We start from the raw sequence: 26016 nt of genomic DNA on the forward strand, positions 1-26016 counted from the left end.
GGAGGGCAGTGTGTTGGCTACCCAAAGTAGCCCTAGAGCAGCATACAAGAAGGATGTTGTTTGGTGCTTGATTGGGTGAAGTTTGCAACCTTATGAGTAGCTCCTTTATGGATGAAAGAGGCTACTAGAAGGTAGATTGGAGCTCGGGAATTAGGCCTACCCAGAGAGCCGATTTATGAGCTCATGTACATGCAGTAGAAGAGACATGCAACATTGTTAGGTGGCAGCCCTCTTGGAGTCTCGATGTGTAGTGGACTTGATGAACTAAGGCACTACTAGTGAGCAATATGGAAGCGAAGGACCGACATGACAAGATACGACATCAAAGTTGTAACGAAGTTTGTCATTGTATCTTGTATACCATATACTGTTGTATTATTCGGATTTGGTTTAATATAATGAAGATTGGGGTTGTACATTATTGTACAATTTGTTAAAAAATGTGTATATTTGTGCATGTGTAATTTATTGCTTTATATTTCTGTTGTGCAAAGTAATTTATGGTTGAGATTCTTGGTTTGGTAGCGTCACTAATTTTAAGACTTTAACCTAGACCCAAAGTCATGGAAATTCAACAAAAACCTCCATAATAAAAGTTAACTGCCTGCAAAAAAAACCTATACTTAATTTCCCAAAATAGCAGAACTCCTATTGACTTCCAAATTTTGAATATATATTCTTAATTTAAGTTTTCTTTAGCTTTTAATTATTATGAATATAATTATCTTTTATTAAAATATTTTTATTTTTGTTAAAAAATTCATTAAAATTTTCAATATTAAATTATAAATAATTAATTATATTTTTTTAGCTTTTAGAAAACTCCAATATCAAAAAATAAATTTGGAATATAAAAAGAAAAAATATTACACAACTTAAAACTAACCAAAAAAATAAAGACTATTCAACCATTTAAGTTAAATTCAATTAACATATTCTGAAATTTTTAATAATTTATTTATTTATTAATATTAAATAAAAATAAAAATTTTAAATTTTAATATTGAGAATTATATTATCTATAGCAAATTATACTTTTTAATTATTTAAAAAAAATGAAAATTATAGAAATATTTTAGACAATCTGGTTTTTCAAATTTTATAATTTAGCGCCCACCTCAATTTAAAAGCGCACAATGATCTTATTTCAATAGTCAAAACTCCATATATTTTTATTATTTTTTGAAAATCCAACCATCTAAATAAATTTAAAATTAATTACAATGTACATAAACAAAATTTAAATATATATAAAACTTTAATTATTTATAATTCCTAACAATTAATTTTACCATAAAAACATAATGCTCCCGTTTCAAAGTTTTCAAGTAATGTGCGGCTAACCAGTTGTGGGAATCCATGACATGTTATGATTACTTACCAATAAAACGAAGGCAACGGTGTCAGCGTCACTCGCCAAAAAAAGCAGCGGTGTCAGCGTCGAGCGCGGATTATGGAACGTGGGAGTGGGAAAAGCAGCGGCGTGGTAGAGTAGTGGGTGTCTACTTCTAGGTGTGTAGTTGGCAGATATACAATCCTGTTTGCAGTGGGTATAAGCCGAATCGGCTCTGGCTGATGAGAGCAGTCCAGGTTCGTGCTGTTCATCATGGCAGACGCAATTCTGAGATCAGTGCGGATGGAAATAACAAAGGAACAACAGCCAAGGCTGTAGCCAGTCCTGCTGGCTCTCATGTGGCTGTGGATGCCTCAAGGCTGGAGCCTAGAGTTGAGGAGAGGGATGGATACTGGGTTCTCAAAGAGGAGTTGAGGAGAGGAATGTATACTGGGTTCTCAAAGAGGAGTTGAGGAGAGGAATGGATACTGGGTTCTCAAAGAGGAGTTCAGGGCTGGAATCAATCCTCAGGAGAAAGTGAGATTCCCAATTGAGCTATTCCTGTTTTGTCAATAAATGATCTGCTTGCTTATTCATTTTGAAAAGCATTTCATAAGCTTGCAGAGGTAATCGGAATTTAATGACTGTTTGTTTGGCTTTGGCCACTCAGCGAGGCAAGACTGGAAGTAAATCCCCATCCATTCTTGTCCGCTCAAACCAAGAACTATGATACTGCCAAATTCTTGTCTGCTCAAAACAAGAACTATGGTACTGCCAATTTCTATGACAGATGGTATCACTTTAGAAAGAAAATTAAACTGGATATGGATCTTTTAGGTTATCTGGATAAACTTTAAATCCCAATATGTTCCAGGCATGCTCTTAAGGTTTTGCTTGCGCTGGTGGGTGCCCTGTTGGTATTCAAACTTTAAATCTGAATATGTTGCAGGCATGGTCTTAAGGTTTTGCTTGTGCTGGTGGGCGCTCTGTACTGACAGGTAACATAACAGGTATTATTGCTGAAATTCCCTGCTCGATTCTATTAACCGGATTGGTTTGCATGTATTTACTTACCATTTACTTCTTCAGGAGAAGCTTGAATTATAAATTCGAATTCCTGCAAATGTAATTGTATCTTTTCAATGTCTTTTAAAAACGAATGACTAGCAATGACTTGTGCCGTTACAGGCAATCCTGAAATGAAATGCAAATACGCTGAGAGCCAGCTTGTATGATTCTGAAGGTTCTGCTTGCACCGATGGGCTCTATACTGACAGGTAAAATAAACTCGACCCGAATTAAAATTATTATTGCTGAAATTCCTTTGCTCAATGAATTCCTTAGGTTCTTTTTCAATTCTAATGACTGGCTTAGTATGCATTCATTTACATTTTACCTGTCCATTGTCATCTCGTTAATTAAATATTTTCTTGGATTATAGATATGAATTTCTGCAGATGTAATTCATAATACATATTTTTCTAATGTCTCTGGCAGAATCATTGTTGTCCCGTGCCTATGATGTCTCCCGCTCTCTCTTTGCGGGTCTAGTTACTGCCTTTCTCCTTGTCTATGCCTCTGCGGGATGAAACGATTCAAGGTAAACTCGCTTTCGAACTGCGCTTGGAACGAACCCGTGTTTTCGAATTCACGATCTGACACCCCTATTGGGTTATGCTCGCCCTTAGACAAGTCTATACTCGCTATCGGATAAAGAAGCCCGGTGCAAGGATTCCTAAGCGCGCCTGGAAGGAATGTGCAAAATCCCTCCACACTATGTGCAGGTACAGAGCCCGGTAGTGCAGCTGCATCGAGCTAAGAATCAACGGGAGAACCTGCTGGTAAGTGGGGAGTGAAACCCTCTACAACTGCTGTTTGAATTTCTGCAAATGTAATTAATATTTGTCTAATGTCTCGCAGAAACCTATATTCGCTATCGGATAAAGAAGCCTGGTGCAAGGATTTCTAAGCGCGCCTGGAAGGAATGTGCAAAATCCCTCCACACTATGTGCAGGTACAAAGTCCGGTAGTGCAGCTGTATCAAGCTAAGAATCAACCGGAGAACCTGCTGGTAAGTGGGAAGTGAAACCCTCTACAATTGTTGTTTGAATTTCTGCAAATGTAATTCATATTTTTCTAATTTCTCACAGAAACGAACGACCAGTAATGATTCTGGCAGATTGTTGTTCTTGCACTTTGTGGGTATCTTCTGCCAGATTGTTGACCTTGCACTTTGTGGGTAAGTGGGGAGTGAAGCCCTCTACAACTGCTGTTTGAATTTCTGCAAATGTAATTCATATTTTTGTAATGTCTCACAGAAACAAACAACCCGTAATGACAATGACTTCTACATTTCCTGGCAGGTTGTTGTTCTTGCACTTTGTGGGTATCTTCTGGTAGATTGTTGTTCTTGCAGAATGTTGCTTGATCATCTCACTAATATCGGAATACCCATTGCCTTAAATATAAATGCAGGACAACTCTGTTTTAGAAATTCGACTTTGCAAGCCTCGTATATTCTTCCTCGACATTGACATTTACTTGTGCAGTCGTGGTTCTCAATCTGTAATGGCCACAACATTCAGGTACTCATGCTTTTATATATAGATATAAATCAATTTTTATATTACTAAAAGAATTAGTCACAATAGATATAAATCGATTTTTATATTGCATCTTTGGCATAGTTCAAATTTTCAAGTGTGGAGTGAAGCCCTCTACAATTGCTTGATCATCTCACTAATCATGGGATACTCATGGGATACCCATTGTCTTAAAAACAATTGCAGGACAACTATGTTTCAGAATTTTTACTTTGCAAGCCTAGAATATACTTCCTTCGCATTTACTCTTGCAACGGTGGAAAGTGAACTTCGTTCCAGTTCTCAATTTGTGATACGCCACAACATTCAGGTACTCATGCTGATCATTCAATACTGGTAAAAGAATTAGTCACTGTAGTTGGTGAATAATTTAGGGCTCATTCCTCCATTTTCTTTTTTGTTTTAGGATAATGTGAATAAATTTATGTTAGCAAATATATCATGAGTTGAATCCAAACTAAAATGAATGACCAATGCCAAGCCCATTGCTTCAGTCATCCACTATCCCTCAGACCCTTGCCTTGACCATGCCAACCACCTAGCTGTTAATACTTGTTGCTTCCTTGAGATCAAAACTGTGCACCTTTGCTGCCCTAACATTGTGGTACGTCATTCTCTTCCCTTGTATAATTCCATATTTAGATTTAAACAATATATTATAATTCCATGTACAAAATCCAGCGTTTAGCAATGGTAACAATAACAGATACTGCACAACTTTGAGACTATGTTAAATTTTCATGATATGGTAAGTACACATGAGCTCCTAAAACAAACCCCTATTTTGAAAACGAATTAACCTATTAAAACAATGGGTGAATGAATGCTAAATAGACAAACACAATGAGTAGAATTTGGGGCACTCAATTGCATCATTACTCTAAAAAGAAAAAATCACAAGGTAATATGCCAAAAACACCATTTATCTAAAATCACAATGAAGAGTCCTAAAGATCTTTTATAAAATAAGAGACGAAGGGGAAATACAATGTATCTAGACATCTAGTGATGCGATGGAGTTGATAGAGTCAACCCTTAACATATTGTGTTCAAGGATAAGTGCACCCCACTGCATGGATAACTCTCCTTGTAATAGTGCACCCTACTAGAGAAGATTGAATGCGTGAATGCATGCACTACACCCCCAAATTGGATACCAAACATTAATGTGCCTCTTAGGGATTTGTGCCTTCCTATAATAGTTCTTGCACACACCCTCACCTCAAGCATTGAGGTTGGTGCTTACATATCTATAAATAGAAAGTTTAAAGATGGTGCATCCATGCAATCTCCATGGATGTGCCTCACTCACTCTTCGATGCCTAATAATTATTGTTGCACCCCTAGAGGATCCTCTAGTGCACCCTTTCCTTATCATATACAGCTTGTTGAACAAGGATTGAGGAATTATTATTGCAGATGTTGCTATGTTAGATTTTCTCTTCACACTATAATATTGCTAATTGAGAGTAGCTATTGAGCAATCAGGTAAACCATAACATGAACACCCTTGAAACTTTGAGGTCAAAACCCATAGGTATTGAATGTGACACATGCAAATCCATGAAACTTTGAGAGAGGCTGTAGAAATGAATAGGAAATCCATAAAATCTTTAAAAGATTTAATTGTAGAAGATGATAGATGTCGTTAACTCAAATTTTTTAGTAGAGAGACATGGAAGTAAGGCATCTGCCACACATCTTAAGAGAAATATATTGAAAACAATCCTACCTAGTGTTGTTCTTGGCATGGAAATAATGCCCATTGCCAAGGCATCCTGTGGAGGCTTTGGAAAACCTTCCTACTTTAGGCGTCAAACTGTCTCTTGGACCTAGGGGTAAACCTCAAACTATCACAAAGATAGCTATTCAGAATCACCTCAGAACAACTCTTTCAAGCACCCTCAAGTGCTAGACTCGAAGATCGATAGATGAATGACCAGAGATGATAGTCAACTCCAACTTTATCTTCAAACTATCACAAAGATAGCTATTCAGAATCACCTCAGAACAACTCTTTCAAGCACCCTCAAATGCTAGATTTGAAGATCGGTAGATGAATGACTAGAGATGATAGTCAACTCCAACTTTATCTTCAGAATAGGGCCCTTCAACTAGACACCTTTATTGCACAATGCTGATACATAAAAAGTATTAATGGAACATGAAGAAGAATTTATTAGATACCAATGGGACTAGCATGATAATCCTTGGCACTAAGGAACAAGTATCAAGATGGTTATTGTGGGTGGAAGTCTTTAAACTTCTTGGTAAAAAGGAAAGCATATTGGGCAAGTCTGGATGAAATTATCTTCACGTAAATCCAAAAGCTGAGCAACAACTACAAACCCTTCAAAAATCTTGATTTTTGAGAAATGCAATCTTCATTACTAATAGGCAGCAATGAATGCTATACCCATTCTTAAAACTTTTAAAGACAAATAATCACTCAAAACGTTGAATATCAACCAATACAAACACAGGAGAAAATGTAAATTTGATTGGTCATTGCCTGAGAAAATATTCAAGAAAGTAATAAAGAAATAACGAGAATGGGTTTGCAACAAATTATTAAGAGAAATTTGTTATTTACAAGAGAAGAATACATCAACGGAGAAGAAGACAGAATCTGCAAAATGGGTGATGAATGCAATGGTTGGTTTCTTGGTATATTGCAAAAATAATGGACCTGTGTGCTCTCAAACACTTCAGCCTCTCTGATGCACACACTTAAACCTTTTAATCCTCTTTCCTTTTATCTTTTTCCCTAATATTGATTTATTTCCTCCTATTGCATAGCTGAATTATAAATTTAGATTATGGTTGATGCAGATTGAAGTTGTTTGAACTCTTCAAGTCCTCATAAACTTATTTTAATAAAATAAAAATATTACTATCTTTCCTATTAATCATTGTTATCAAGTTAAGTTGCTCGTTGTCCTTTCTCCAAAGATAAATTATTTTATGCTTATCTCACTTTCTTTATCAAGCCTTCCTGAAAACCACTTGCAGAGTTTGACACTCTCAACTGTTATATTAGCAGATTATACTAGGTGTAATGGTAGTTGTTCTTGTATTTGTCCAGAAATTTCACATTAACGTAGAGGATTCATTTGGACTTTAAAATTGAGTCTTTAGCTTTAACTGCCAGGTGAATCTAATTGTAGACGTTTATGTTCTTTCTAATTCTGGAGCCATGAATTGTCTCACCTATTGTCAAATAGGTGAGACCTTCCTCTCTTTTTGTAGAGTCTCCAAGCATATCTTTACAATAGGAGCAAAAAATAGCTTGAGGAAGCTCTAGAGATCTGAGAATACATCTCATGAGAATCCTTTCCATGCGAGAAGACAACCCCCACAAACTATATAGACTCTAGAGAAACAGTCCAGTCAAAGGGATCCACAAAGCTATATCCAACATAATTGCAGCTCCAATAATTCCCATTCCCAACTTCTGACTGAAATGTAAACTTAAGAATATATGGATTAACAAGGTTACTTCAGAAAATAAGGAAATCATTCAGTTCTTCAATTGTGATTGTATATATTTATGAAAAGGAAGAGGGAACACATATTAAAAATGCTGAGGGGTCATACAGATTGCAAGTGTGCCAGAGAGCTGAGATATTAGTTGAGATATTTTAGTGGTCTGGCTCATGGTTCCTAAAAATAAAATTCCAAGTGTATGAAGAACTTGTGTTTCTGTATCTAGAGTATAGACTCTGAAAATTTCCCTACACGTGATCGTGTTATCATGGCATTGATGCCAGTAGAGTCCCAAGATTGGTCATCTATTCAGCAGAATAACTTGGTGACATTGAACTTATTGACGTAGCCTGCTCCATTGATTTGAATATCGGACTTTCTCACAGTGCATGAAGACATGCGAGAAATGTTTGGATTGCCTGAATTTTCATCCACAAAATGAACAACCAATGGATGGCCAAGTGCCAATCTACCATTCATATGTTCATTGGCATTTTCATCTTCCCGTGTACACTTGGTGAATCAAAATAAAAACGCCAAAGAACATATGAATGGTAGATTGACACTTGGCCATCCACTGGTTGTTCATTTTGGGGATGAAAATTCAGGCAATCCAAACATTTCTTGCATGTCTTCATGCACTGTGAGAAAGTCCAATATTGAAATCAATGGAGCAGGCTACGTCAATAAGTCCAATGTCACCAAGTTATTCTGCTGAATAGATGACCAATCTTGGGACTCTACTGGCATCAATGCCATGATAACACGATCATGTGTAGGGAAATTTTCACAGTCTATACTCTAGATACAAAAATACAAGTTCTTCATACACTTGGAATTTTATTAATAGGAACCATGAGCGAGACCACTGATCGTGTAGGGAAATTTTCACAGTCTATACTCTAGATACAAAAATACAAGTTCTTCATACACTTGGAATTTTATTAATAGGAACCATGAGCGAGACCACTAAAATATATATTTCAGCTAATATCTCAGCTCTCTGGCACACTTGCAATCTGTATGACCCCTTAGCATTTTTAATATGTGTTCTCTCTTCCTTTTCATAAATATATACAATCACAATTGAAGAACTGAATGATTTCCTTATTTTTTGAAGTAACCTTGTTAATCCATATATTCTTAAGTTTACATTTCAGTCAGAAGTTGGGAATGGGAATTATTGGAGCTGCAATTATGTTGGATATAGCTTTGTGGATCCCTTTGATTGGCCTGTTTCTCTAAATAGTTTGTGGGGGTTATCTTCTTGCATGGAAAGGATTCTCATGAGATGCATTCTCAGATCTCTGGAGCTTCATCAAACTATTTTTTGCTCCTGTTGTAAAGATATGCTTGGAGACTCTACAAAAAGAGAGGGAGGTCTCACCCATTTGAAAATATTAGAGACAATTCATGGCTCCAGAATCAGAAACAACATAAACCTCTACAATTGGATTCATCTAGGAGTTAAAGCTAAAGACTCAATTTTAAAGTCTAAATGAATCCTCTATGTTAATGAGAAATTTCTGGACAAATACAAGAACAACTACCATTACACCTAGTATAATCTGCTAGTATAACAGTTGAGAGTGTCAAAGTCTGCAAGTGGTTTTTCACTTGGTTATAAAAAGTGATTCAGGAAGGCTTGATAAAGAAAGTGAGATAAGCATAAAATAATTTATCTTTGGAGAAAGGACAACTGGCAGGTTACCTTGATAACAATGATTATTAGGAAAGATAGTAATATTTTTATTTTATTAAAATAAGTTTATGAGGACTTGAAGAGTTCAAACAACTTCAATCTGCATCAACCATAATCTAGATTTATAATTCAGTTGTGCAATAAGAGGAAATAAATCAATATTAGGGAAAAAGATAAAAGGAAAGAGGATTAAAAGGTTTAAGCGTGTGCATCAGAGAGGCTGAAGTGTTCAAGAGTGTGAAGTTATGTTATGTTCTATGCTTATAACAGTTTACTTTTTTTTCTTATTTATCATAGATTAGTAATCACATGTACATAAAGTAAAGTGTAGATAGAACATTAAACGATCGACAGAAAACAAGCCAAGACAAGAGACACAAGATGCGGCGGCTAGCCAGGGACAAATCCCATAATGTGTGGGGAAACCCTTTGATACAATCTTCTTTTATCTTCAATAATTCAGCAGAGAGAAATAGTACAATAAACCTGATTTATATCAACAGTAGCAAACCCTAGATCAACAACAATAGCATTAGCAGCTTCATCATCAAAACTAAGGCAGTGGATATCTCACAAACCGACCGTCGGATTGGCTTGATTCCACCACCAAAAGTTGCAGCCTTCAGAGGAGGTTCAGATGAACCTACAACGCAGTTCAGATGAGGAGATCTTCTGGTCCATGCAGGTCAGGCTTTATTTCTGCAGTTGCAGCTTCAGTTTCAGCAGCTTCCTTCAAAATAGGGCAGTGGATATCTCGCAAACAATCTATCGGATTGACTTGATTCCACCACCAAAAGTTGCAGCCTTCAGAGGAGGTTCAGATGAAACTACAACGCAGATCAGAAGAGGAGATTTGATGGTCTACGTTGGTCAAAGTTTGGATCTGCAGTTGTAGCTTCAGTTTCAGCAGCGTCCGGCTTCACATGTGTGAGATAGAGACCCTTTTTTGCACAGTAGAGAAGAGACTCGTTTTTGCGTAGTGGACTCATTTTTGCGCAGTAGAGAGAGAGAGATGTGATGAGATGAGATGAGAAAAAATCATAAGTTAATATGCCAAAAACACCATTTATCAAAAATCACAATGAAGAAGAGTTCTAAGGATCTTTTATAAAATAAGAGACGAAGGGGAAATACAATGTATCTAGACATATAGTGATGCGATGGAGTTGATAGATTCAACCCTAAACATAGTGTGTTCAAGGATGAGTGCACCCCACTGCATGGGTAACTCTCCTTGTAATAGTGCACCCTACTAGAGAAGATTGAATGCGTGAATGCATGCTTTACACCCCCAAATTGGATACCAAACATTAATGTGCCTCTTAGGGATTTGTGCCTTCCTATAATAGTTCTTGCACACACCCTCACCTCAAGCATTGAGGTTGGTGCTTACATATCTATAAATAGAAAGTTTAAAGATGGTGCATCCATGCAATCTCCATGGATGTGCCTCACTCACTCTTCGATGCCTAATAATTATTGTTGCATCCCTAGAGGATCCTCTAGTGCACCCTTTCCTTATCATATACAACTTGTTGAACAAGGATTGAGGAATTATTATTGCAGATGTTGCTATGTTAGATTTTCTCTTCACACTATAATATTGCTAAATGAGAGTAGCTATTGAGCAATCAGGTAAACCATAACATGAAGACCCTTGAAACTTTGAGGTCAAAACCCATAGATATTGAATGTGACACATGCAAATCCATGAAACTTTGAGAGAGGCTGTAGAAATGAATAGGAAATCCATAAAATCCTTAAAAGATTTAATTGTAGAAGATGCTAGATGTCGTTGACTCAAATTTTTTAGTAGAGAGACATGGAAGTAAGGCATCTGCCACACATCTTAAGAGCAATATATAGAAAACGATCCTACCTAGTGTTGTTCTTGGCATGGAAATAATGCCCATTGCCAAGGCATCCTGTGGAGGCTTTGGAAAACCTTCCTACTTTAGGCGTCAAACTGTCTCTTGGACCCAGGGGTAACCCTCAAACTATCACAAAGATAGCTATTCAGAATCACCTCAGAACAACTCTTTCAAGCACCCTCAAGTGCTAGACTTGAAGATCAATAGATGAATGACCAGAGATGATAGTCAACTCCAACTTTATCTTCAAACTATCACAAAGATAGCTATTCAGAATCACCTCAGAACAACTCTTTCAAGCACCCTCAAATGCTAGATTTGAAGATTGGTAGATGAATGATCAGAGATGATAGTCAACTCCAACTTTATCTTCAGACTAGGGCCCTTTAACTAGACACCTTTATTGCACAATGCTGATACATAAAAAGTATTAATGGAACATGAAGAAGAATTTATTAGATACCAATGGGACTAGCATGATAATCCTTAGCACTAAGGAAAAAGTATCAAGATGGTTATTGTGGGTGGAAGTCTTTAAACTTCTTGGTAAAAAGGAAAGCATATTGGGCAAGTCTGGATGAAATTATCTTCACGTAAATCCAAAAGCTGAGCAACAACTACAAACCCTTCAAAAATCTTGATCTTTGAGAAATGCAATCTTCATTACTAATAGGCAGCAATGAATGCTATACCCATTCTTAGAATTTTTAAAGACAAATAATCACTCAAAACGTTGAATATCAGCCAATACAAACACAGGAGAAAATGTAAATTTGATTGGTCATTGCCTGAGAAAATATTCAAGAAAGTAATAAAGAAATAACGAGAATGGGTTTGCAACAAATTATTAAGAGAAATTTGTTATTTACAAGAGAAGAATACATCAACGGAGAAGAAGACAGAATCTGCAAAATGGGTGATGAATGCAATGGTTGGTTTCTTGGTATATTGCAAAAATAATGGCCCTGTGTGCTCTCGAACACTTCAGCCTCTCTGATGCACACACTTAAACCTTTTAATCCTCTTTCCTTTTATCTTTTTCCCTAATATTGATTTATTTCCTCCTATTGCATAACTGAATTATAAATTTAGATTAAGGTTGATGCAGATTGAAGTTGTTTGAACTCTTCAAGTCCTCATAAACTTATTTTAATAAAATAAAAATATTACTATCTTTCCTATTAATCATTGTTATCAAGGTAAGCTGCCCGTTGTCCTTTCTCCAAAGATAAATTATTTTATGCTTATCTCACTTTCTTTATCAAGCCTTCCTGAAAACCACTTGCAGACTTTGACACTCTCAACTGTTATATTAGCAGATTATACTAGGTGTAATGGTAGTTGTTCTTGTATTTGTCCAGAAATTTCACATTAACGTAGAGGATTCATTTGGACTTTAAAATTGAGTCTTTAGCTTTAACTGCCAGGTGAATCTAATTGTAGACGTTTATGTTCTTTCTAATTCTGGAGCCATGAATTGTCTCACCTATTGTCAAATAGGTGAGACCTTCCTCTCTTTTTGTAGAGTCTCCAAGCATATCTTTACAATAGGAGCAAAAAATAGCTTGATGAAGCTCTAGAGATCTGAAAATACATCTCATGAGAATCCTTTCCATGCGAGAAGACAACCCCCACAAACTATATAGAGAAACAGGCCAATCAAAGGGATCCACAAAGCTATATCCAACATAATTGCAGCTCCAATAATTCCCATTCCCAACTTCTGATTGAAATGTAAACTTAAGAATATATGGATTAACAAGATTACTTAAGAAAATAAAGAAATCATTCAGTTCTTCAATTGTGATTGTATATATTTATGAAAAGGAAGAGGGAACACATATTAAAAATGCTGAGGGGTCATACAGATTGCAAGTGTGCCAGAGAGCTGAGATATTAGCTGAGATATTTTAGTGGTCTGGCTAATGGTTCCTAAAAATAAAATTCCAAGTGTATGAAGAACTTGTATTTTTGTATCTAGAGTATAGACTGTGAAAATTTCCCTACACGTGATCGTGTTATCATGGCATTGATGCCAGTAGAGTCCCAAGATTGGTCATCTATTCAGCAGAATAACTTGGTGACATTGGACTTATTGACGTAGCCTGCTCCAATGATTTCAATATTGGACTTTCTCATAGTGCATGAAGACATGAGAGAAATGTTTGGATTGCCTAAATTTTCGTCCACAAAATGAACAACCAATGGATGGCCAAGTGCCAATCTACCATTCATATGTTCATTGGCATTTTCATCTTCCCGTGTACACTTGGTGAATCAAAATGAAAATGCCAAAGAACATATGAATGGTAGATTGGCACTTGGCCATCCACTGGTTGTTCATTTTGGCGATGAAAATTCAGGCAATCCAAACATTTCTTGCATGTCTTCATGCACTGTGGGAAAGTCCAATATTGAAATCAATGGAGCAACCTACGTCAATAAGTCCAATGTCACCAAGTTACTCTGCTGAATAGATGACCAATCTTGGGACTCTACTGGCATCAATGCCATGATAACACGATCACGTGTAGGGAAATTTTCAGAGTCTATACTCTAGATACAAAAATACAAGTTCTTCATACACTTGGAATTTTATTAATAGGAACCATGAGCGAGACCACTAAAATATCTCGGCTAATATCTCAGCTCTCTGGCACACTTGCAATCGGTATGACCCCTCAGCATTTTTAATATGTGTTGCCTCTTCCTTTTCATAAATATATACAATCGAAATTGAAGAACTGTATGATTTCCTTATTTTTTGAAGTAACCTTGTTAATCCATATATTCTTAAGTTTACATTTCGGTCAGAAGTTGGGAATGGGAATTATTGGAGCTGCAATTATGTTGGATATAGCTTTGTGGATCCCTTTGATTGGCCTGTTTCTCTAAATAGTTTGTGGGGGTTATCTTCTTGCATGGAAAGGATTCTCATGAGATGCATTCTCAGATCTCTGGAGCTTCATCAAACTATTTTTTGCTCCTGTTGTAAAGATATGCTTGGAGACTCTACAAAAAGAGAGGGAGGTCTCACCCATTTGACAATATTAGAGACAATTCATGGCTCCAGAATTAGAAACGTCATAAACCTCTACAATTGGATTCACCTAGGAGTTAAAGCTAAAGACTTAATTTTAAAGTCTAAATGAATCCTCTATGTTAATGAGAAAATTCTGGACAAATACAAGAACAACTACCATTACACCTAGTATAATCTGCTAGTATAACAGTTGAGAGTGTCAAAGTCTGCATGTGGTTTTTAAAAAGTGACTCAGGAAGGCTTGATAAAGAAAGTGAGATAAGCATAAAATAATTTATCTTTGGAGAAAGGACAACTGGCAGGTTACCTTGATAACAATGATTATTAGGAAAGATAGTAATATTTTTATTTTATTAAAATAAGTTTATGAGGACTTGAAGAGTTCAAACAACTTCAATCTGCATCAACCCTAATCTAAATTTATAATTCGGTTGTGCAATAAGAGGAAGTAAATCAATATTAGGGAAAAAGATAAAAGGAAAGAGGATTAAAAGGTTTAAGCGTGTGCATCAGAGAGGCTGAAGTGTTCAAGAGTGTGAAGTTATGGTATGTTCTATGCTTATAACAATTTACTTCTTTTTCTTATTTATCATAGATTAGTAATCACATGTACATAAAGTAAAGTGCAGATAGAACATTAAACAATCGACAGAAAACAAGCCAAGACAAGAGACACAAGATGTGGCGGCTAGCCAGGGACAAATCCCACAATGTGTGGGGAAACCCTTTGATCAAATCTTCTTTTATCTTTAATAATTCAGCAGAGAGAAATAGTACAATAAATCTGATTTATATCAACAGTAGCAAACCCTAGATCAACAACAATAGCATTAGCAGCTTCATCATCAAAACTAAGGCAGTTGATATCTCACAAACCGACCGTCGGATTGGCTTGATTCCAACACCAAAAGTTGCAGCTTTCAGAGGAGGTTCAGATGAACCTACAATGCCGTTCAGATGAGGAGATCTTCTGGTCCACGCAGGTCAAACTTTATTTCTGCAGTTGCAGCTTCAGTTTCAGCAGCTTCCTTCAAACTAGGGCAGTGGATATCTCGCAAACCGTCTATCGGATTGACTTGATTCCACCACCAAAAGGTGCAGCCTTCAGAGGAGGTTCAGATGAAACTACAACACATATCAGAAGAGGAGATTTGATGGTCCATGCTGGTCAAAGTTTGGATCTGCAGTTGCAGCTTCAGTTTCAGCAGCTTCCGGCTTCACATGTGTGAGAGAGAGACCCTTTTCTGCGCAGTAGAGAAGAGACTCGTTTTTGCGCAGTAGAGAGAGAGAGATGTGATGAGATGAGATGAGAAAAAATCATAAGGTAATATGCCAAAAACACCATTTATCAAAAATCACAATGAAGAAGAGTCTTAAGGATCTTTTATAAAATAAGAGACGAAGGGGAAATACAATGTATCTAGACATATAGTGATGCGATGGAGTTGATAGATTCAACCCTAAACATAGTGTGTTCAAGGATAAGTGCACCCCATTGCATGGGTAACTCTCCTTGTAATAGTGCACCCTACTAGAGAAGATTGAATGCGTGAATGCATGCTCTACACCCCCAAATTGGATACCAAACATTAATGTGCCTCTTAGGGATTTGTGCCTTCCTATAATAGCTCTTGCACACACCCTCACCTCAAGCATTGAGGTTGGTGCTTACATATCTATAAATAGAAAGTTTAAAGATGGTGCATCCATGCAATCTCCATGGATGTGCCTCACTCACTCTTCGATGCCTAATAATTATTGTTGCACCCTTAGAGGATCCTCTAGTGCACCCTTTCCTTATCATATACAACTTGTTGAACAAGAATTGAGGAATTATTATTGCAGATGTTGCTATGTTAGATTTTCTCTTCACACTATAATATTGCTAATTGAGAGTAGCTATTGAGCAATCAAGTAAACCATAACATGAACACCCTTGAAACTTTGAGGTCAAAACCCATAGGTATTGAATGTGACACATGCAAATCCATGAAACTTTGAGAGAGGCTGTAGAAATGAATAGGAAATCCATAAAATCTTTAAAAGATTGTTGAAATTTGGTACCGGAGGACAGGTGGTTCCCTTAGGCTTTGATCTTTGGCCTAGGGAAAAGTGTCCAAAAGAATTTAATTTTTCTCCTAAAGTGACTTTATAATTTTATAAAGTTAAATCTAATTTAAAAGTGACTTTAAGTGATAAAGTTACTAAGTCTAATTTTAAAGTAAATGAAAGATTAGAAAGGAAAAGTGACTTTGGAAATAAATGACTAACTGGGTCTTTATTAAAGTGGGGTGAATTAAAAAATAAAAAGTGAGATTTAAATGAGCATTTAATGTCAACCATTGATCTAAATCTATTTCAGCCATTGGATTTAGAGATCACCCAAAAGTCACTTAGATCACCCAAAAGTCACTTGGAGTTATATTAAAGGAGGAAAAGGAGGAAAAGGTCATTCATTCTTTCATGAGCAGATTGGGAGAAGGAGAGCAAGAGAGCAAGAGAGATTTCTGAGCAGGAAGGAGAAGGAGACAGCAGCTTGGCACACATTCCAAGGCAGCAGTTGAGTAGATTTGTACAGCTGATTCAGCACATAGTGAAACGCAGATTTTTGCACAAAAATCGAGGAGCAGTTTGCTGATTTTTCTGCACACAAAACGGAGGTCGTACAGCATTTATTGCTGTCCTGTTTGCTGTAATTTCCAGATTGCTGTGAGGCACGGGAAAGGAGATAAGTTGTAAATTTGCTTGCTGATTTTTTGCTGAATAATTCTCACTGTAAAAAGACAATTTTCAGAAATAAAGAAGAGCTCTCAAACTGGTTTTCCCCAAGAGTTGTAGGGGGTTTTTCCAGGGTCAAGTTGACCAAAAATATCAGTGTTTTAATGTGTTTTAATGGCTGTTTTTAATTGCTGATTTTTAATTCTGCAATTTCCAGCATTCTGAAAAATTTCAAGAATTTGTGTTTTCAGCGATATTTATTTTTTTCAGTCTGTTAAATGTATGGTTATGGGAATGGGCATTTAACTACATGGGAGAAATAAGGAGAAACTGAAAACCGGGGTGGGAAAACAGAAATTTTTACATGGTATCAGAGGTTGAGTGCTGAAGGGCAGTTTGGGACAGCAATAGGAAAAATTACAGTTGCTGATTTTTCACTCAGAAAATTCCAGCAAGCTGATTTTTTCATAAACAGCAGTTTTATCTTTATTACAGCAGTGCTATTTTTCAGTTTTAGGACAGCATGATGTCATTGGGATTGAGGGTGGAGGATAGGCTGGATGGGCATATAAATTGCTGGATGGGCATATAAATTACAACGTTTGGAAGGAGAGAATGCAGAGTATCTTTGAGGAGGCAGAAGTCTGGGATATCATGGTGCATACCGCACAGAACCCTGTTGTTGTGCCCACTGATGTTACTCAGTTGACTGAGTATAAAAAGAAGAACAATAAGGGTAAGAGGCTGATTCTAGACGGAATCAAAGACCATTGCATTCCTCATATGAGAGGAAAGAGCAATGCCCATGAGATGTGGACAGCATTGTCCAATCTCTACCAGAGTACCAATGAGAACCGGAAGATGGTCCTGAAGGAGAAGCTGAAGAACATTAAGATGGGTAATGATAGTGCAGCCGGATATCTCACAAAGATTACCAATGTGAGAGATGAGTTGGCAGCGATTGGAGAGGCCATTCCATCCACTGAGTTGGTGCGTATTGCAGTGAATGGCCTCCCCCGTTCATGGTTGAACTTTGCTGATGGGGTTTGTGCACGTGAGACCCTTCCCACATGGGAGAGGTTTTGGGATGATTGCATTCAGACAGAGATCAGGAAAGGACAGCTTGGGGCAGCCAAGCCAGTTGAGCAGGATGAGGATGTAGCACTGGTGGCAGGAGGCAAGAAAGGCAAAGGGAAGAAGCAGGCTTCCACAAGCAGTGGTGGGGGCAAAGGCAAAGGTAAAGGTAAACCGGGGAACACACAGAAGGACTATTTCAAGGTGAAGTGTTGGAATTGTCAAAAGATGGGACACTATGCAGTTGTGTGTCCGGAGAAGAAGAAGAAGAAGGGAAAGAACCAGGACGTGGCAGCTTCAGCTGAGATTGAGGACTTTGCAGGTCGTTTTGACCGGGAGTTTGCGTTCACTACATGTGAGTCCTCTAGTGCAGGATCACCTGCCACACAGGTTCAGAGGGAGCATGCTTTTCCCTCGATTAGCGGAGCATCTACAGGTATTTGGTATGTGGACAGTGGGGCTTCACGTCACATGACAGGAGTCCGTGAGTACTTCTCAGAGCTTTCAGAGAGTGGCACTGATATTGAGGTAGTTCTCGGTGATGACAGAGTTGTTAGAGCAGTCGGGGTGGGGACAGTGACATTTCAGAGGGAGTCCAAACCTCCCTTGAAGGTGTCAGAGGTTCTTTATGTGCCAGGGATGAGGAAGAACCTCATATCCGTCTCAGCTTTGGAGGACAGAGGATATGACGTACTGTTCAGGGGAGGACAGGTGTTGATGTATCCCAGGGACACTCCAGCTGATTCAGCTAGAGTGATAGGTGTACGCCATGCAAAGGTGTACAAGTTTGCATTTCAGCCCCTTTTGGCATTGAGCAGTAGTACCGACAGCAGAGCTAGCAGTTCTGAGCTGTGTGAGATTTGGCACCGCAGGATGGGACATATGTATCATGGAGCCTTGAGGACATTGCGGGAGATCACTACAGGTGTGCCAGATTTCAGTACTGATCACTTTGATACTTGCAGAGGTTGTGCGATGGGCAAATTTGCCAAATCCCCTTTTCCCAGCAGTGACAGCAGAGCGACGGGGATACTTGATTTGATTCATTCCGATGTGAGCGGTCGGATGTCTCATGTTTCCTTGAGTGGGTATGAGTACTATGTTTTAGTCATTGATGATCACTCCAGGAGGACCTGGATTTATTTCTTGAAGACCAAGAGTGAGGTCTTCAAGCGGTTTCAGGAGTTCAGAGCTCTTGTGGAGACACAGACAGGCCGAAAGATCAAGTCCTTGAGGTCGGACAATGGAGGAGAGTACACCCTTGGAGAGTTTGTTGACTATTGTGCGGAGGCAGGCATTAGGAGGGAGTTCACTGTTCCTTACAACCCCCAGCAGAACGGGGTTGCGGAGAGGAAGAACAGATCCATCATAGAGGCTGCCAAAGCTATGTTACATGATCAGGGGTTGCCATTGTTCTTGTGGGCAGAGGCCTGCAACACAGCTGTTTACTTGCAGAACAGGAGTCCGCATCGTGCCTTGGGGCACATGACTCCGGAGGAGGCTTTCTCTGGGAAGAAGCCTGATCTTGGTCATCTTCATATCTTTGGATGCATTACATACTCCTATATACCCAAGGAGAAGAGGACCAAACTAGAGCCCACCGCAGAGAAGGGTATCTTTGTGGGCTACAGTGAGACCTCAAAGGCCTTTCGGATTTACATTCCTGCACAGAGGAGAGTTGTTGTCAGACGGGATGTGAAGTTCGAGGAGGACAGGGCCTTTAGGAGGTCACGGGAGTTAGAGTATCTGGATCAGCCAGACCCTCAGCAGCAGTTGAGTCAGTCGCAGGGATCCAGTGGGCAGGGATCAGGAGGATCCGGAGGTACATCTATGAGGATGTCAGGTCCGTCAGTGAGCAGTGGCTCATCGAGCCAGAGGGGTGGTGCTCCGGGCAGCATGCAGAGCAGTTCACTAGGGAGTCCATTGATGGACAGTTCACACGGTACCTCAGCTTCTACAGGTTCAGGTGCAGGCAGGAGGACAGCAGACAGACAGTCAGGAGTTCAGGCTACTGATGATGATGAGGAGGAGTTTCATTCTCCGGTGGAAGAAGTGCGCTCAGGGAAGAGGAAGCCCAAGTGGCTTCAGGACACCTTGAGAGATGCCACATCTGTTGCTGAGCCGAAGAGGCCGGTCAGAGAGAGTAGACCACCTGAGAGGTTTTGTAGTTATATGGCGATGGTTACCAGCATCCTTGACTCTGAGCCTTCTAGCTATGAGGAGGCAGCTAGCCAGCAGGTCTGGAGAGAGGCCATGCAGGAGGAGTATTCTTCTATCATGAAGAATGATGTTTGGGAGGTGGTGCCGAGGCCTGAGGGCAAATCCGTGGTTACTTCCAGATGGCTTTACAAGGTAAAGCATGCTGCAGATGGCAGCATTGAGAAATTCAAAGCGAGGTTTGTGGCTAGAGGGTTCTCCCAGGTAGAGGGAGTTGATTATGAGGAGACCTTCGCTCCCGTGGCTCGATATACTTCGATCCGCTCCATTATATCGATAGCAGCAGAGATGGGTTGGAAGATCCACCAGATGGATGTGAAGACCGCATTTCTCAATGGCTTCATACAGGAGGAGGTGTACATTGAGCAGCCACAGGGCTTTGAGGTGCATGGGAAGGAGTCCCATGTGTGCAGCCTGAAGAAGGCCCTTTATGGCCTGAAGCAAGCTCCCAGAGCTTGGTACTCCAGGATAGATACATACTTGCAGGGGATGGGTTTCACAAAGAGTGAGGCAGATCCGAACCTTTACTTTATTGTGATTGGTGAGGAGCCTCTCATTCTGGTGCTGTATGTGGATGACTTGATCATTACAGGTGCAGAGAGACTCATAGAGCACTGCAAGAGAGATCTTGCGGCGGAGTTTGAGATGAAGGACATCGGCTTGATGCATTACTTTTTGGGTTTGGAGGTGTGGCAGGAGGAGGGGCATTTCTTCCTGGGGCAGGGGAAGTATATTGTGGACATCCTTAGCAGATTCCACATGGAGGATTGTAGACCCATGTCGACACCGATGATCACCAACTGGAAGAAGCTTCATGCTTCGGATTCCGAGTTGGTGGATCCCACATTGTACAGGCAGCTGATTGGTTCCTTGATGTATTTGGTCAACACTAGACCAGATATCTGTTTTGCAGTCAACACGATGAGTCAGTTTATGTGTGAGCCTAGGAAGGTTCACTGGGTGGCTGCAAAACACATTTTGCGGTACTTGCAGGGGACAGTGGATTATGGTCTGGACTACAGGCAGGGAGATGGAGTGAGATTGGCAGGATACACTGATTCTGATTGGGCAGGTTGTGCTTCTGATAGGAAGAGCACTTCAGGGTGCTGTTTTGGGTTGGGTTTAGCAGTAGTGTCATGGTTCAGCCGGAAGCAGCAGTCAGTAGCACTGAGTTCAGCGGAAGCAGAGTATATGGCAGCCAGTCTAGCTAGTTGTGAGGCCATCTGGCTTCGCAAGATGTTGTTTGGCTTATTTGGTCAGCCGTTGAGACCTTCAGTGATTTACTGTGATAATCAGAGTTGCATTAAACTCACGGAGAATCCAGTATTTCATGACAGGTCAAAGCATATCGGGATCAGATATCATTTCATCAGAGACTATGTTTAGAAGGGAGCTGTGAAGCTTGAGTATATTTCCACTGATGAGCAGGTTGCAGATATCCTTACCAAAGCCTTACCACGGGGCAAGCATGTCTACTTCAGAGACAAGATGGGTGTGGTGAGGAACACCTTCCTCGGTAAGAGGGAGTGTTGAAATTTGGTACCGGAGGACAGGTGGTTCCCTTAGGCTTTGATCTTTGGCCTAGGGAAAAGTGTCCAAAAGAATTTAATTTTTCTCCTAAAGTGACTTTATAATTTTATAAAGTTAAATCTAATTTAAAAGTGACATTAAGTGATAAAGTTACTAAGTCTAATTTTAAAGTAAATGAAAAATTAGAAAGGAAAAGTGACTTTGGAAATAAATGACTAAGTGGGTCTTTATTAAAGTGGGGTGAATTAAAAAATAAAAAGTGAGATTTAAATGAGCATTTAATGTCAACCATTGATCTAAATCTATTTCAGCCATTGGATTTAGAGATCACCCAAAAGTCACTTGGAGTTATATTAAAGGAGGAAAAGGAGGAAAAGGTCATTCATTCTTTCATGAGCAGATTGGAAGAAGGAGAGCAAGAGAGCAAGAGAGATTTCTGAGCAGGAAGGAGAAGGAGACAGCAGCTTGGCACACATTCCAAGGCAGCAGTTGAGTAGATTTGTACAGCTGATTCAGCACATAGTGAAAGGCAGATTTTTGCACAAAAATCGAGGAGCAGTTTGCTGATTTTTCTGCACACAAAACGGAGGTCGTACAGCATTTATTGCTGTCCTGTTTGCTGTAATTTCCAGATTGCTGTGAGGCACGGGAAAGGAGATAAGTTGTAAATTTGCTTGCTGATTTTTTGCTGAATAATTCTCACTGTAAAAAGACAATTTTCAGAAATAAAGAAGAGCTCTCAAACTAGTTTTCCCCAAGAGTTGTAGGGGGTTTTTCCAGGGTCAAGTTGACCAAAAATATCAGTGTTTTAATGTGTTTTAATGGCTGTTTTTAATTGCTAATTTTTAATTCTGCAATTTCCAGCATTCTGAAAAATTTCCAGAATTTGTGTTTTCAGCAATATTTATTTTTTTCAGTCTGTTAAATGTATGGTTATGGGAATGGGCATTTAACTACATGGGAGAAATAAGGATAAACTGAAAACCGGGGTGGGAAAACAGAAATTTTTACAAAGATTTAATTGTAGAAGATGATAGACGTCGTTAACTCAAATTTTTTAGTAGAGAGACATGGAAGTAAGGCATCTGCCACACATCTTAAGAGCAATATATAGAAAACGATCCTACCTAGTGTTGTTCTTGGCATGGAAATAATGCCCATTGCCAAGGCATCCTGTGGAGGCTTTGGAAAACCTTCCTACTTTAGGCGTCAAACTGTCTCTTGGACCCAGGGGTAACCCTCAAACTATCAGAAATATAGCTATTCAGAATCACCTCAGAACAACTCTTTCAAGCACCCTCAAGTGCTAGACTTGAAGATTGATAGATGAATGACCAGAGATGATAGCCAACTCCAACTTTATCTTCAAACTATCACAAAGATAGCTATTCAGAATCACCTCAGAACAACTCTTTCAAGCACCCTCAAATGCTAGATTTGAAAATTGGTAGATGAATGATCAGAGATGATAGTCAACTCCAACTTTATCTTCAGACTAGGGCCCTTCAACTAGACACCTTTATTGCACAATGCTGATACATAAAAAGTATTAATGGAACATGAAGAAGAATTTATTAGATACCAATGGGACTAGCATGATAATCCTTGGCACGAAGGAACAAGTATCAAGATGGTTATTGTGGGTGGAAGTCTTTAAACTTCTTGGTAAAAAGGAAAGCATATTGGGCAAGTCCGGATGAAATTATCTTCACGTAAATCCAAAAGCTGAGCAACAACTACAAACCCTTCAAAAATCTTGATTTTTGAGAAATGCAATCTTCATTACTAATAGGCAGCAATGAATGCTATACCCATTCTTAGAACTTTTAAAGACAAATAATCACTCAAAACGTTGAATATCAGCCAATACAAACACAGGAGAAAATGTAAATTTGATTGGTCATTGCCTGAGAAAATATTCAAGAAAGTAATAAAGAAATAACGAGAATGGGTTTGCAACAAATTATTAAGAGAAATTTGTTATTTACAAGAGAAGAATACATCAACGGAGAAGAAGACAGAATCTGCAAAATGGGTGATGAATGCAATGGTTGGTTTCTTGGTATATTGCAAAAATAATGGCCCTGTGTGCTCTCGAACACTTCAACCTCTCTGATGCACACACTTAAACCTTTTAATCCTCTTTCCTTTTATCTTTTTCCCTAATATTGATTTATTTCCTCCTATTGCATAACTGAATTATAAATTTAGATTAAGGTTGATGCAGATTGAAGTTGTTTGAACTCTTCAAGTCCTCATAAACTTATTTTAATAAAATAAAAATATTACTATCTTTCCTATTAATCATTGTTATCAAGGAAAGCTGCCCGTTGTCCTTTCTCCAAAGATAAATTATTTTATGCTTATCTCACTTTCTTTATCAAGCCTTCCTGAAAACCACTTGCAGACTTTGACACTCTCAACTGTTATATTAGCAGATTATACTAGGTGTAATGGTAGTTGTTCTTGTATTTGTCCAGAAATTTCACATTAACGTAGAGGATTCATTTGGACTTTAAAATTGAGTCTTTAGCTTTAACTCCCAGGTGAATCTAATTGTAGACGTTTATGTTCTTTCTAATTCTGGAGCCATGAATTGTCTCACCTATTGTCAAATAGGTGAGACCTTCCTCTCTTTTTGTAGAGTCTCCAAGCATATCTTTACAATAGGAGCAAAAAATAGCTTGATGAAGCTCTAGAGATCTGAGAATACATCTCATGAGAATCCTATCCATGCGAGAAGACAACCCCCACAAACTATATAGACTCTAGAGAAACAGGCCAATCAAAGGGATTCACGAAGCTATATCCAACATAATTGCAGCTCCAATAATTCCCATTCCCAACTTCTGACTGAAATGTAAACTTAAGAATATATGGATTAACAAGATTACTTTAGAAAATAAAGAAATCATTCAGTTCTTCAATTGTGATTGTATATATTTATGAAAAGGAAGAGGGAACACATATTAAAAATGCTGAGGGGTCATACAGATTGCAAGTGTGCCAGAGAGCTGAGATATTAGCTGAGATATTTTAGTGGTCTGGCTCATGGTTCCTAAAAATAAAATTCCAAGTGTATGAAGAACTTGTATTTTTGTATCTAGAGTATAGACTGTGAAAATTTCCCTACACGTGATCGTGTTATCATGGCATTGATGCCAGTAGAGTCCCAAGATTGGTCATCTATTCAGCAGAATAACTTGGTGACATTGGACTTATTGACGTAGCCTGCTCCATTGATTTCAATATTGGACTTTCTCATAGTGCATGAAGACATGCGAGAAATGTTTGGATTGCCTGAATTTTCATCCACAAAATGAACAACCAATGGATGGCCAAGTGCCAATCTACCATTCATATGTTCATTGGCATTTTCATCTTCCCGTGTACACTTGTTGAATCAAAATGAAAATGCCAAAGAACATATGAATGGTAGATTGGCACTTGGCCATCCACTAGTTGTTCATTTTGGGGATGAAAATTCAGGCAATCCAAACATTTCTTGCATGTCTTCATGCACTGTGAGAAAGTCCAATATTGAAATCAATGGAGCAGGCTACGTCAATAAGTCCAATGTCACCAAGTTATTCTGCTGAATAGATGACCAATCTTGGGCCTCTACTGGCATCAATGCCATGATAACACGATCACGTGTAGGGAAATTTTCAGAGTCTATACTCTAGATACAAAAATACAAGTTCTTCATACACTTGGAATTTTATTAATAGGAACCATGAGCGAGACCACTAAAATATCTCGGCTAATATCTCAGCTCTCTGGCACACTTGCAATCTGTATGACCCCTCAGCATTTTTAATATTTGTTCCCTCTTCCTTTTCATAAATATATACAATCGCAATTGAAGAACTGTATGATTTCCTTATTTTTTGAAGTAACCTTGTTAATCCATATATTCTTAAGTTTACATTTCAGTCAGAAGTTGGGAATGGGAATTATTGGAGCTGCAATTATGTTGGATATAGCTTTGTGGATCCCTTTGATTGGCCTGTTTCTCTAAATAGTTTGTGGGGGTTATCTTGGTTATCTTCTTGCATGGAAAGGATTTTCATGAGATGCATTCTCAGATCTCTGGATCTTCATCAAACTATTTTTTGCTCCTGTTGTAAAGATATGCTTGGAGACTCTACAAAAAGAGAGGGAGGTCTCACCCATTTGACAATATTAGAGACAATTCATGGCTCCAGAATTAGAAAGAACATAAACCTCTACAATTGGATTCACCTAGGAGTTAAAGCTAAAGACTCAATTTTAAAGTCTAAATGAATCCTCTATGTTAAGGAGAAATTTCTGGACAAATACAAGAACAACTACCATTACACCTAGTATAATCTGCTAGTACAACAGTTGAGAGTGTCAAAGTCTGCATGTGGTTTTTAAAAAGTGACTCAGGAAGGCTTGATAAAGAAAGTGTGATA

The 26016-nt window shown here is 38.5% G+C and overlaps 3 long non-coding RNA genes across 5 annotated transcripts in view; all 3 read left to right on the forward strand.

The window, feature by feature from the left end:
* The first annotated feature begins 1796 nt into the window (after window positions 1-1796).
* On the forward strand, window positions 1797-2610 carry LOC149189438 (uncharacterized). The gene is made up of 3 exons (XR_016256365.1): window positions 1797-1870; window positions 2283-2343; window positions 2522-2610. It is a non-coding gene; the product is annotated as an uncharacterized LOC149189438 (long non-coding RNA).
* Window positions 2611-2823: 213 nt separating this feature from the next.
* Window positions 2824-3913, forward strand: LOC149189439 (uncharacterized). Of its 2 annotated transcripts, none has more exons than XR_016256367.1 (5): window positions 2824-2933; window positions 3022-3174; window positions 3254-3404; window positions 3513-3572; window positions 3697-3913. It is a non-coding gene; the product is annotated as an uncharacterized LOC149189439 (long non-coding RNA). The 2 variants fall into 2 exon arrangements; XR_016256366.1 differs by having other exon boundaries at window positions 3809-3913.
* A 209-nt stretch (window positions 3914-4122) lies between these two features.
* The window catches only part of LOC149189440 (uncharacterized), a 118631-nt gene continuing 96737 nt past the window's right edge, over window positions 4123-26016 (forward strand). For both annotated transcript variants that reach the window (XR_016256368.1, XR_016256369.1), the window contains exon 1: window positions 4123-4246. This is a non-coding gene — a long non-coding RNA (uncharacterized LOC149189440). The remainder of the gene's footprint in view (window positions 4247-26016) is intronic.

Source organism: Pinus tabuliformis, chromosome 3_1 (genome assembly GCF_031772625.1).
Source record: "Pinus tabuliformis cultivar Carrire ecotype Pingquan chromosome 3_1, CPIR1, whole genome shotgun sequence".
In the NCBI taxonomy this organism is placed as follows: Eukaryota; Viridiplantae; Streptophyta; class Pinopsida; order Pinales; family Pinaceae; genus Pinus; species Pinus tabuliformis.